The sequence below is a fragment of the Sinohyriopsis cumingii genome, chromosome 11, assembly GCF_028554795.1.
Source record: "Sinohyriopsis cumingii isolate HCF-2022 chromosome 11, ASM2855479v2, whole genome shotgun sequence".
Classification (NCBI taxonomy): Eukaryota; Metazoa; Mollusca; class Bivalvia; order Unionida; family Unionidae; genus Sinohyriopsis; species Sinohyriopsis cumingii.
The window spans coordinates 69,459,963-69,472,932 of NC_142971.1; the positions used below are offsets into that span (position 1 = coordinate 69,459,963).

Consider the following 12,970-nt stretch of genomic DNA (forward strand, 5'->3'; position numbering starts at 1 on the left):
AATTATCAGAGCAATTTTCAAGTTTTTAAACCAGATTTGTTAGGATTTTAATATACATTTATGACATAATCTTTTGTTATAAAAGACCAAAAAAACAAAGAGTTATCAACTTCTTTTGTTGGAGTTGAAATCGTGAATCTATAAATGTTGATTCAGGAATGATATACAGGGCACGACCAATTTAAAAATAAAGAAGTTAAATTATATTAAGTGTCAAAGAAATATTATGCATATTTCAAATGTGCAAGAAACACCTTTGATGCCAAATGACAACTAAAAAAAATATACGGATGGCTCGTACTATGCTTGAAAATCATAATTACAGTCTTACATTTGCTTTGATATGTTCATGTATGAAATTAGGCATCTTCATTAATGACGTACGGTCTCATTTATTCAATGCTTTTGTTGAGTATGTTATACAGGAAAATATAGAGTAACTGTATATGAAGCAGCTTCAAAGGTGTTCAAGTGATATGTTGTTATATTACTATTTGTCTTCGAATTTATGTATTTGGGTTTAGGAAATTGGTTTAAAAAAGGAAACAAAACCCATTAAAAATAATAACGGTATCTAAACATTTTCAACGAGTAAAGACAATAATTACTTTATAAAACTATAAGAATGAATTGAGTTATAACCCATATAGTCGGCTTTGAAAACTCAGGCCAAGAATATATAATTCACAAATAAAAATATATTATATCTGCTTATTCATTCTCAGTAAAATAACGCAATCATTGAACACATGTAGAAAGAGACCAAACATGTTAAATAAAACATATCAGACCGTTACGCTACAAATAATAATTATTGTGAGAACAACACAACAGTTTGCACGAAAGCAGTCCATATCAGCTAAGATTTCATTACCTATGATAGTTTGTGACATTGATGACATATTTTGTTGTCTACTGTTTCAATGGTAAAGTAGCCCTGATTCAAAACAGGTGCTTTTTTTTCTTATCTGTAGGTTTACATTGGGCTTATCACGACGTAACAGTGATGCCACTAAATTTAAAAATAATTTCCACATGTGCAGATAACATTACCCCCATATGATTTCAGGCGCAAGACAAACTGATAAGGATAAACACAAAGTCAATAAAAGGAACTAATATACAATGTCCACCACTATTATTTACGCATACTTACTTACATAACGTATTAATTGATGATATTTAATTGGGGCTGGTATATTCTCAAGGCAAAGGCATACATTTTTGTATCTGTTTGAAAGTTATTTTTCTAGCACAATGGATTTGGTGGGATAAATATTTTTTGTATTCTTTTCTAGCAGGATATTTGTCTGTTTTGTTATCCTGGACCTTATATATTTAGATACCGCAAAAATTAAGTTCATCATATGCAGATTTATATTTTAATCCAATTTCAGGAAATAGGGAAATTTAGAAAAACATTTCTATCTCAGCATGGTCTTTCTATTAACTTTTAATGAAGCGAGTATTTCACACACACACACACACACACACACACACACACACACACACACACACATATATATATATATATATATATATATATATATATATATATATATATATATATATATATAGTGAGTAAAATTTATTTCTGTAAAATTCATATGTCCAGTGACTTTGGACAGACTGACCCAAATAGTATGATCAGGGTTCTCCTAATTGCTGTTCAGAAAAGACAGTATCACTTTACGTCTGATATAACAATGTAAATGTTCCTCCGAAACATTGTTGAATTCAATGCCGTGGATGTGCCAGTCTTGAAAAAACAAAAAAAAATAAAAAAAAAAAAAAAAATTGTTCAACTGTTGTTCTTTTCCTTTATCATCATAACTAAATATTTGTGAGAGTGATGGTCCTTTAAAATTGAAACGTTACACACTTATTTGGTCCAATTATTTTATGGCGATGACGATGACATTTTCGCAGAAAGATTAGTGAATTATATCTGTTTATTCCTGAACTGTACCCTTGCTGATCGTTTGTCGAAACACAGTCGAGATCGTGTAGGCCCAATACTTTAATTTCTCTCGCTTGCATGACAAGTTTTTCTTTTTTCAGCTAACATTCTTCCTTTGTTGTCTCAGGTAAAATTTAAATTCCGCAATGCGGCGACTTCTATCTAAGGTAAGTAATTCACTTTTTTAAAAGGTTTATAGTGGTGCTATTACAAGAGTATTTACTAACCACTATTAAAACGATCACATGATGTGGTTTGCTAGAGACGGGTAGAACAACGGTATGGCTTGGATCTGCATAGTTTAAGTATGTCATTCACTCTAGCGAAACTATTACAACTTTGACAAACATTATGCCACTGAGCGACATTTACTGCGCTAGTCACACAGCTGCGTGAAAGATGTTATAATTGAGTAAAGTAAACAATTCCATCATTTCATCCTCATTTTTGTCTCCGTTAAATTTTTGCATTGTCAGAATCGTGCTGTATGTTACGATACTGAACACTTTGATATTGTACGCAAGTGCAAAACTGTATATAATGTATTGAGTCAATTTAATTGGGGTTGCTATATTCGCGAGGCAAAGGCATACATTTTTGTATCTATTGGTGTATTAGGAACTATGTACACTAATTTATTAGATGATTTAGGCTCACTGTGTGTGTTTGTGAATGAAATAAAGGATGTTTCGTCAAATTGAACATATAATGATACAGTTAACGACGAAGACGAGTTCAGTGAATCAGAAAGCTACGTTTCAAGCATTCACACGTGTCAGAGAATTAAACTTTTATTTATTGAATACATATTTCGTTTTTTGTGTACAACGATGTCCCAGGGTGATTTATGTATATTGTGTCGTATTTCGAAATACTGAGTTCGGATCATTGTTTGTTGATAGTATTATTTTTTTTCTCCAGAGGTGGGTATACTTTGGGTAGCGGCCGTGTTGATCGTTTCAAGGATATTGTTATTATATATGTCGATGTCATTGACCCGTAGGCTGGCCATAGTCACTCCGGTAAGTAAAGAATTAAATGAGTGCATCTGGGATATTTGGGACATCTGGGACAGTTCGTTAAGTCCGCCCCGCAACGGATGTGTGTCGGCCTCAGATGCGACTCCCATAGTGAGCTTTTGGGGGGCATCGCCCGCTATGTGTGAAACAACATCCAGTTAGCGGTCTAGAGGGCTGGAAGTAAAATACCCAAGGATTGTATGGACGTTAATAGGTCTGTCTGGTCTAGTATTTGGAGTGGACCTGTTACTGGAGCCATTGCTTGTTGTATTTTCGCCAATCTTGCCAGAGATATCTGGGCTTGCTGGACTTGCATTTGAGTTTTTTAGCTTGCTAATTTTCTTTGGCTTTCCTAGTTGTGTATCTATTTCTGTTCATCTTAACACTAGCAATACCACAACCAAAAACATGGAACGCGCGGAACTAAATGAGATACTCACTTCCACTTTTTTCCTGCAAACACTTTTATTACTGCTCATACAATAAATCCTAAAACAAACACTCACTATCCTACAAAACCAGGGAAACAAACCTTTTATAGACTCATACAGTCTTACAACCCTAAAACACACACACACACACACACTATCCTAACATCCAGGGAAACGAAGTGTTTATAGGGACACTTCTGTTTTTTGTAACCTACCAACTTACGAACACAGACACATTCGGCAATAAATTAGTATGTAATTTCTAGGTTTTTGGGGTAGCCCTGAAAATGGCTGTTTTGTTGCTTAAGAGTTTTGGCAATCTCTTATTATCTAAGATTGCATTCACGTTTGGCTACAAGTTTTTCCACAGGATATGGTCTGCTTAGGAAGGAGGAGAATATATCCGTAGTATCCACTCTACAGTCCACTAAAACTCTGTCTGGTTCCTGCGGGTGTTGTTGCTACTGCTGTTTTGATGCTGCTCTCCCTTCTGTTTCAGAAGTCTGTACCTCTCTGTTTATTCTTCTTGCTCCTTTTTATTTCTTCTCTGAAGACCTCTTCTATCAAGTCTTGTGCCACTTTCAGTATTCTGTCATTTTCTACATCTTCAGGCTTTGACATCAAGTTTTGCCTGACACGATGTAAATAGGCGTGGGCTTCGTTTAGCTTAACTAGTTTTGAAGTCTTCACAAGTTGACACATTAACAATGAATGGTCAGACTGGGGACGGCCCAGATTTAAATGTCTCAAGCGCGGACGCGATAGAAAACATCCCAACGGTTTTGTGGACCATTTTACTGAGCAGTTGTATCGGTTACCACCAACAATGTTTTGATAATATTTTTATTGAACCAAGAATTAACCAACAAATAATATAATACCAGACATTTGTTTCAAACAACACATTTTTGACGATGTTGATTACGTACTAAAGTCAAGTTAGACGTCCACTGTTGGAGGTCTTTTTGTCATTGATGTACGCTACGTTTCGTAGCTAAAGACAAGGTATATCCATAATGGTCACAAAACCATCTATCTACTTATTCGTTCCTAAAAGAGTCACGATCAAAATAAGGCACTAAATGTTCTTAGAGATATCGAAGACTCCATTAATGAAGAAAATACACACAATATTGTCCACACACTATGGCATCTGTGCCTTGTAATTTCCCGTTATAGAATCATGTCGTCTGGGCATTTCTTCTCATAAAGTCGAAGATGTCTTCTAAAGGAGGTAATCTTTAAGAATCAAAATACTCCACACAGGTATCTTAGGGAAAGTGGACGGCTACCCAGTGGGTTCCTGGGAGATGACTGTCGTCCGTGTCGATGACATAAGGTTTATGGTGTTTAGGTTTGTGATGAGAAAGTTCATCTTTATAGCACACGACAGGATTACAAGAAGCGGTGTACGAACTGTTTTTCAAAATCTAATACAGTTCCCAGGTATCCATTTTTTTTGTTTCAGAGGTAATGATAAGTCATCAATTCAATCCTGACGATTTACTTACAAATCTGTTACGTAATTGTCTCTTCGCTTCGTCTCCATACTCTGACCAAGAGAGATTCGATACGATGGATCTCTGGAATAGTTAGTGGAGTGGAAAAATGTTCATGCAAGTCTTTATACCACTGATGCAACACTGCTTCTTCCGAGATGAGACCCCAAGCGTGATCCAGAAACTCGTTCAATTGTTCTTGTTGACTCATCATCATACATTTATCGTGTTGAATTTGACTGGAATGATCGTTTTGACATCCATATCAATCTTTCCTGGTAAACCCTGTAATTATTTGTGCCAGATGTTTAAGAGAACAGGAGACTATATGTATGTCTTGTTATGGCCATTTGGACTTCACCATGTCGTCTTCGTCTTTGTCTTTTTTGGTGGGTGGTTCTACTTCGAAAATATAGCCCCTTTCCATTTCCAAAGAGGCTCTACTCTTCAATGAGGGGCAAGATTCTTCCATATCTTCTAATAGTCTAGAAAAAACTTCTCTCAAACTGCTGATTTCTACAGTGTTGTCGAATTCGGCATACAAGATGACGTTCACAGTGTGGTTTGCATAGAGTTTCTGCAAACTAAAGTTCCACACGCAGTTGACGGATTTTAGAGGGTACAAATGTCCCTCGTCACTGCCTGGGACAGGAGTGAAATCAAAAGCCCACAAAGCGTAACCTCCTGCATGATCATCGTATGAAATGCTGTGGCATGTGTTGGTCTCTAACTGCCCCGTGGATTCCTACATGATAGGTACGATCTCAAATAATTCTTCTCGTCAAACTTAGGTTCGAAGGATCGCGTCCACAAGGTCTTGCCATCGCAAATGACTTCAATCTTGGACACTTTGTAATGCTTAAATTCAAATGAAATTTCATTGTGGGTTCCGTTGAATGCTGAATTCTTGACGACGACGCCAATGATTAAACGTTTGGGTAACTGTCCTTAGAACAGATTATTTTTGATCACGGATCGCTCTCCAGCGGGAATGGTGAAGGTTTTCACTTCCACGCGTCGTATTGGATACTTGGCTTTCTTTCTGCTCAAAGTGTGGCTGATGTCGTTTCCCACTTTAGGTAACACTTCCACGTACCGCAAGTAGAGTCTGGCCTTTTGGATGATGGCTTTGTCTTCGTTGGGTTTGTCCATCAAATGCAAAGCGTTATTGCTTCGATTCAGTGGTAGTCGGATATTTACTCCGTTCAACAAATATTTGTCTTCTAACCACATGTCATCATGTCCAAATGTAAGCGATCCATCAGTTCTAAATTATGTCCTTGCATGATTTTCTTTCGATGGTCGCTAAAGCCCACATTATGAGGATCTTCAGCTGCTGTCGCGGCTGTGGCTTTAAACCTATCCTCGTCCGCTGTGTCAGATTTCCATACTTCGCAAGCATCTGAATGAGTATTCTTGGCATCTTTCCCATACGTCAAGAGATTTTCCATGTAAGGCTCGGAAAGGGTACGTTTTTTCAAAATTGATATGACTTCTTCCGCCCGTATTGTCTTTCAAAAAGTGCTCGAACACAACATGCACCATGTCTTAGTACACTTTAATGGGCTTAGTGTGCCTAAGTGATCAAAGGGGCTAGCCATTACAAATTTACGTTTTTGCAAAACAGCTAATAAATGTATGCTTGAAACAAAGATTGCTTGGATATCGCAGTGGTAGCACACTTCGCTTTTCTGGTCAATGTTTGAAGACAAGGCAACATATTTTAGACTGTTGATTTTGTCATGCTTATTCTATATCGAGAGTCTCAAATGTACGCCCATTAGTATCAATTTAGAGTTTCCTTGAATTATTTTATTCCCGATTTCATTTGTTCTTTTCAAGTGACTTTAACTTATAATTATATGCTAAAAGTAATCAGTTCAGGTTATTTATTTTTCATTTTACTATTTTATATATCACATTGTTAAGACCAACTCTTAATAAGTGACTATACAATGAGCTAGCTGTCGTAAAGGTCGAAAATTGCGTGCATGACTGTACGGCTGACTGATAAGGTTGACTGGGAAGGTGAATAATAGCAAGAAGCTGCTCTAATTCAAACATGTATACAAACTAACATTTCAAACACAAACGTATTAAAAAGATTGTCACCTTCATGGAGTATAATGTTATTACGAATGATAATAAAATATTATTTTCCCATTGATTCTCAAAGCGATTCAGAGTTAAGGAAACACGATAGCCTTAATGTTTATAAATCCGTCTTTATATTTTATTATCGTTTCTAAATATTTTATGATCAAAATAATTCACTAAAGTATCTAAGGGGATAAAACCTGGTTTTATTTTCCGCATACAATGAAATCTAATTCTTGTAATTTACATTTATTAAATCTTCTCATAGTCTTGTTTAATGCTATATTATTGCAGTATCTAAAAGTATTGGAGATTCCCGTGGAATTGCATAGTTCTGCATATATGACAACGTTCAAAACATTGGACACAGCTTCCCTAAAATGAAGTTTCGGATGACGTTGACCGGATTTAAATTGTGGAATAGGCCCAATCTTGCCGTAGTCGTTAGTGAAATCATCACGAATAATATAGTCATGCATAATCATGGAAAGAAATACAGTTGATAACTAATGACCATGTGGATTTAAACGGTCTCAATGAAAATATCAAGTACTTTGCATCGGCAAAGTTATATTCAAAGACAATGCTACACAACGCTTGGTCAAGCCGAGAGACTTCTCTAGAACACATATATTTTCGGTTCCAATGGTCCGGTACACAAAATCATCTCGGGTGAATGTCTATATTTGACACATTATAATGCTAGTTTGTTTTGTATACATACGGTAAGAGAGGAAAGTCATAAAGGGTTGGATGAAACATATCCGGCATTAAAGTAGGAAACGATTCCTCATCACAATACGCATCACAATACCGCTTTTCCTAAATTCATCTCACTTTATAGCCTTTATCATATAATATACGTGACATAAAAAAGTGGTGGGATTGGATTGTTGACCTAATGTGTCGCATGGAAACTGCATTTGTGTAAATGTGTAAATTATTTTATCCCATCTGCAAACGGAGTAAATAAGTCCAATTCATCATTGCCTCACTATTATAGGTAATCATACTCAGTCACCGCATCTTTTATTTTCAAATGTGAAGATACAATTATATATTTAATCACATGTGAAAATATAGAGCTATATTTTCACATAAAATATGGTTATAAGAAACTGAATTTGTCTTCGCCAATATGTCTCTATATTTAGCCATTACATGCATTATCAATATGTCGAAATAAATTGAAATGAATCACTGTCTAGAGAATATTTAAAAAATGTATACGTTATACTGCATTTATATGGGAAAATATGAATGAGTTGCTCAGATGGAAATACTGCACGATCTTGGGAGTGAAGTATATCCATCCGACAACACGAGTTGATATTTTCCCATACAAATGCAGTAACCTTTTTATTATATGCTCATTTTCTTTTTCTACCTAAGGCTTCATTATGTAAATAAAAATACACTACAAGAAAAAAAGTAACTCAGTGTATGCCGTATTCCTAACTAAATGCACAACGGCAGATTTGTCATTACACTACAACAACATTATTAATCACGTGCACACAACTCCGTCCAGAAAACTTGAACTTAGTCACGCGCAAGACATAACTTTCGAAAAAATGGCGTTTTGGTCTACTTGCAATTGAAATTTTGTTTCGTATTATGAATGAATGCGCATTGCAACAACTTTTCCTTTATATCTGGAATGAATGGATGTTGGTATTTTTGTCGCTTGTAGGAAATTTCCTGATTATGAACTGGATTTATCTGCCAATTCTACATGAAATACATAGGACTGAAGTAGCGAGGGAAACGCATGTTGACATCTGCAAGTGTGTTTCTGTTCTGTCATTTTATGTTTGAAATCATAATGCGGGAAAATTATGACGACTTTCAATTGGAATTGTCAACAAGTCTAAGGAATTCAAGGTTTATTTCATTTTGAGTGCAGTAAGGAGGATTTAATTGCACATGGAACATAGTCCAAATTACAGTACAATTTCGAATCGTGTAATCAAGTTTGAGAATCCATGACATGGCTCACGTATTACAGATTTGCAGAACAAACAAATTTCATTTTTAGGAAATTCAAGGTGTAAAACTAAGTATATTGTTTGCCATTTGTATTACCAGCTAAAGAAGACAGCTTATGTATTGTCTCTTGCATGTTATTTGTAAGGACCCTGTCTGGCGTCTATAGCGATCCTAAATGCAAAACATTTATCCAAGAAGTTAACACGGAATGTGCTAAAGCAGTTGATATGTAGCAGTCCACGAAACATCTCGTTTAGTTCATTCAGAAACAAATGTAATCAACCACAACGTAAGGCGTCTACTACGAGAGTGTATATGATTTATTTACAAATTAGTTCCAAATAAAATATTGGGCACACGTGAGTTCAATATGAAGTTGAGCGCGAGCCCCCCCCCCCCCCCCCACCCCCACCCCGAAGTAGGTCGGTGTATATGCCAATTTGACCTGAATATATACATATTTACGAGATAAAAAAAGAAAATTGGAGAGAGGGATAACTAGTGAAATCAAGACGTGATATACCCACATTATTGATATATGATTTCGCCATATTTTACTATTTCCAAAGTTTTGACATTTTTGTATAGATAAGCGATGATAAGGACGATATACATAGCAAGAGGCCGAAGGAGTTGCTTTAAACTTCTTAGCAGCCAGCTCTTCGTTTTTCTCGCTTACAAATTTTGCACTTAAAAACTAACTTGAAATAGTCAAAATGAAGAAAGAAAAACAGATACATATTTTACGCATATAATATGTTTTTGAATGCTATAGAAACGCACAATAATTTCACACGTGTGAAACCAGGTCAGATATTTTCGATGAGCTCAACCACACAAACAGGTAAATCCCGGACGTTCATTACATGTAGCCTGAGATATGCGATACAACATATATATTACGCGACAGATATGAATTTGCCACACAGAGTTGTGTATAGCTGTTTTGTAAGAAAGTATATGTCATGCAGAATAATACTATCGCATGATGGGGATGACTTGACAGGAAACGAATGATCACGTGACTGGTTTTTCCACACTTGTATTACACTTCCTTTCTGAAGTGAATCAGTTAGTTATAATATCGAAGTTGGCTGGTACACTGATCATTCGTGGTTTCCCTGCAGTAAAGATATTACAGGTTAGTAAAATGGTCAGTGGTAATATATACAAATTGTTTTTTATACAACTGAAGTTTAACATACACATTCACGCAGAAGCTGGTAATTTAAGTGTATACTCTGGTAGTGTACCTTCAAGTTATATGTTCTGTGTTGCCTCTCGTTTTGTTCATAATTTTCCAGGAAGAGTATCTCAAATCTAATTACGCGCTTCTCTTCTCTTTAGCATCATTGTGGATTGAATAGGGAAATACAAAAAGAATAGAAAACGAATACTTTCTTTTGGTTTTGTGAGGTTTAACACAATGTTTTCATCAAAAAACAGGCATATATGGCGACCAGTATATTTGGCTAAGAAGGAACCCGGAAAACCCCCATAATTTCTCCAAACCTCGACCAACGGGTGTTATTTGTCTCTCATAAGCAGACTCGCGAAGCCGAAATTCAAGCCCACAAACAAATAACAGCTGTTGCTTTTGTTGGGTTTCACGACAGTTTTTCAGCACATAATACACTCAAAATGGCGGCCAATACTTTTAGCTGAGGAAGAAACCGGGCAAAGCCTAGAGAACCGACGTCCCTTGGGAAACTAGTGGCTGGCTTTCTAACAATGCCCATTTGGCCTAGCCAAGATTCGAAACAACATGGACAAAGGTGCGATGTAAGTTATCTGTAAAGGGTAGCACCATAGACCGCTCAACCATCAGGGTCCAACACAAAAATGAAATGATGAGATAATCATTGCGTTCCATGCCCATGTTAAATATCCTTGCAACTGATTAGTCAAGTTGATTACAGTACGCGGAGATTTGGCTTGGCCATTTTACTAACTTCTTTTGTAATAACTATATGGCCATTATACCACTTTTTAAGAGCTTCGATGGAGAATCTAAATGAGATTTTCTTGCAAACAAACTTTCAGCAGCGGAGATTAGCGTGCTATAAAGCAAATGAATCGAAATATAGTTTGGAATAGTATTTGAAATGCACCAAATATGCTGCTTTACAGATCGTACTAAATCAATTCAAAGCAAGAAATGTGAGTTTGTTATTATCATTGTGTAGTTAATGATCATGTTTATGCGTCAGGTAGAATGAGAAAACTCAGTTATGTATCATCTGTCATAGCAGTGAAATATGTAGTCCAAATCATTTAAAAATAGACGCGAATCGTTATAATCATACAGCGAAATTTCCGAAATTGGGGAAGTATGATCGACTGAGATTGAAAGCAGCTTAAGCTATTGAATCTTGAATGGACCCCTCCATCCTTAATACACACATCTAATGTCTCCTCTAGCTGAGAAGCCATAATAAATGGGAATAGTGTTCCTAATGGTTCATTTCAAGCTTGACATTCGTCGGAGAGAGTTTGTTTCCAGTGGGTTATCGTTGAATAATATCTGAAACAGAGTGGCCTTTGAAGGTTAACACTGATTATCAGTAATTATTATTGTTGGAGAGGTGGATGTATTTACCAATAGACCAGTTTGACAACAACCTCACGTTATCGCTGCCGAAACAATTATTATGTATGGCCTTATTTCTGCATGTACAATTTTCTTATCAGCTCACTTCGTTGCAAATTACACCAGGGTCAGAACATTCAGAACTGCGTATTAGCTGCAATGGAACTGCAGGACTTTTAAAATGGTGTGTCGACAACTTGAACACGAAAAAGATGTGTTTTAATGAGCTCACATTATCTCGTAAACTAATATGGATAATTAATAGTGTTCGATGACTAAAACTAGGCACTTTACTAGACGCGACATTTGGACAGAAACACTGTTTCAAACCACTGTAAGGCATGGTACATTTAGTATCATGTTCACGATTGTTCCACATGGCTGCTGTTGAGGGCATAAAATATGAATCGGTAGAACTAAGCCTGCAATTGCAAATGACTATTATTTTAACATCGAAGGTTAAAATTTGTCCGGACAAGGGGTTGTGGTAATATAATGAGATAACCCGGAGTTTGGCTCATTTTGATTTTGTAGAGTGTTAATAATTTTTGTCTCTTTCCTCTAGAATTTCCCACTATATTTCAAAATAACGAAAGTGCCTATTGGTGTGTTTTAGATGCTCTCGAAGTATTCTTGCCGCTTCAAGATGTGGCATTTCCAGCTACTTCTGAATCAATCAGCGAACATTGATCCCAGACTACACTGGCATATTCGAATATATGACTGATAAAACTATATAAAACATTGATAAAATATGCCTGCTAAGTTCGCATTTTTGTTTTCGAAGATTGACTGTTCGATATGACGCTTTTTTAAAAAAGCTATCAATGTGAAAAGTCGATTTGATACTTTCTAAATATTGTTGATTCAGTAAAAAAGATCAAATATGGTACCGAAGAAAAGGTAAAACAACCGTTAACTAGAACATGAGCCAAAGATTTGTTTCCAATCCGACATTAGTCTGCGTTGAATCTTCGGCTGTTATGTTATGTATCATGATTCTACAAAACAGTTTCAGCTCTGTAGTCGTTTATTATAATATGATTCCCTCCATACATTGCTTAAATTTAGATGTTGCTTTAGTCAGTCATATACCATCGTAGTTTATGTGAGGTGTTCGGTAATACAAAATCAATCATTTGTCAAACCTACACTGACAATAGTTGTACCATAGCCGTTTGTTTACTTGATCTCAATAATCATGATCGTCATCAGAATTAGTCCATTCCGTAAACTAGTCTTTAGCCGTTGTATTATAGACTATTGATATTCTGATCACATATTACACCCTGACTTGCAAAATATAATTATAGGTGTAATTTTGAAGAGAACATTTTGGACCTTATTGCATAAATTCGTAATATTTAATGCAAGAAAACAACGTG

General features: G+C 35.9%; 1 protein-coding gene across 3 annotated transcripts in view; it reads left to right on the plus strand.

Moving 5' to 3' along the window:
* The window catches only part of LOC149788649 (megakaryocyte-associated tyrosine-protein kinase-like), a 66,174-nt gene that overhangs the window by 7,116 nt on the left and 46,088 nt on the right, over positions 1-12,970 (plus strand). The window contains exon 1 of one of the 3 annotated variants that reach the window (XM_089974738.1): positions 9,985-10,136. The exons of 1 other annotated variant lie outside the window; for it this stretch is intronic. The gene's annotated coding sequence lies outside the window, so the exon portion shown is untranslated. Of the gene's footprint in view, positions 1-9,984; positions 10,137-12,970 lie in introns of those variants that run through there. One more of the 3 variants, XM_089974735.1, reaches the window with a different exon arrangement.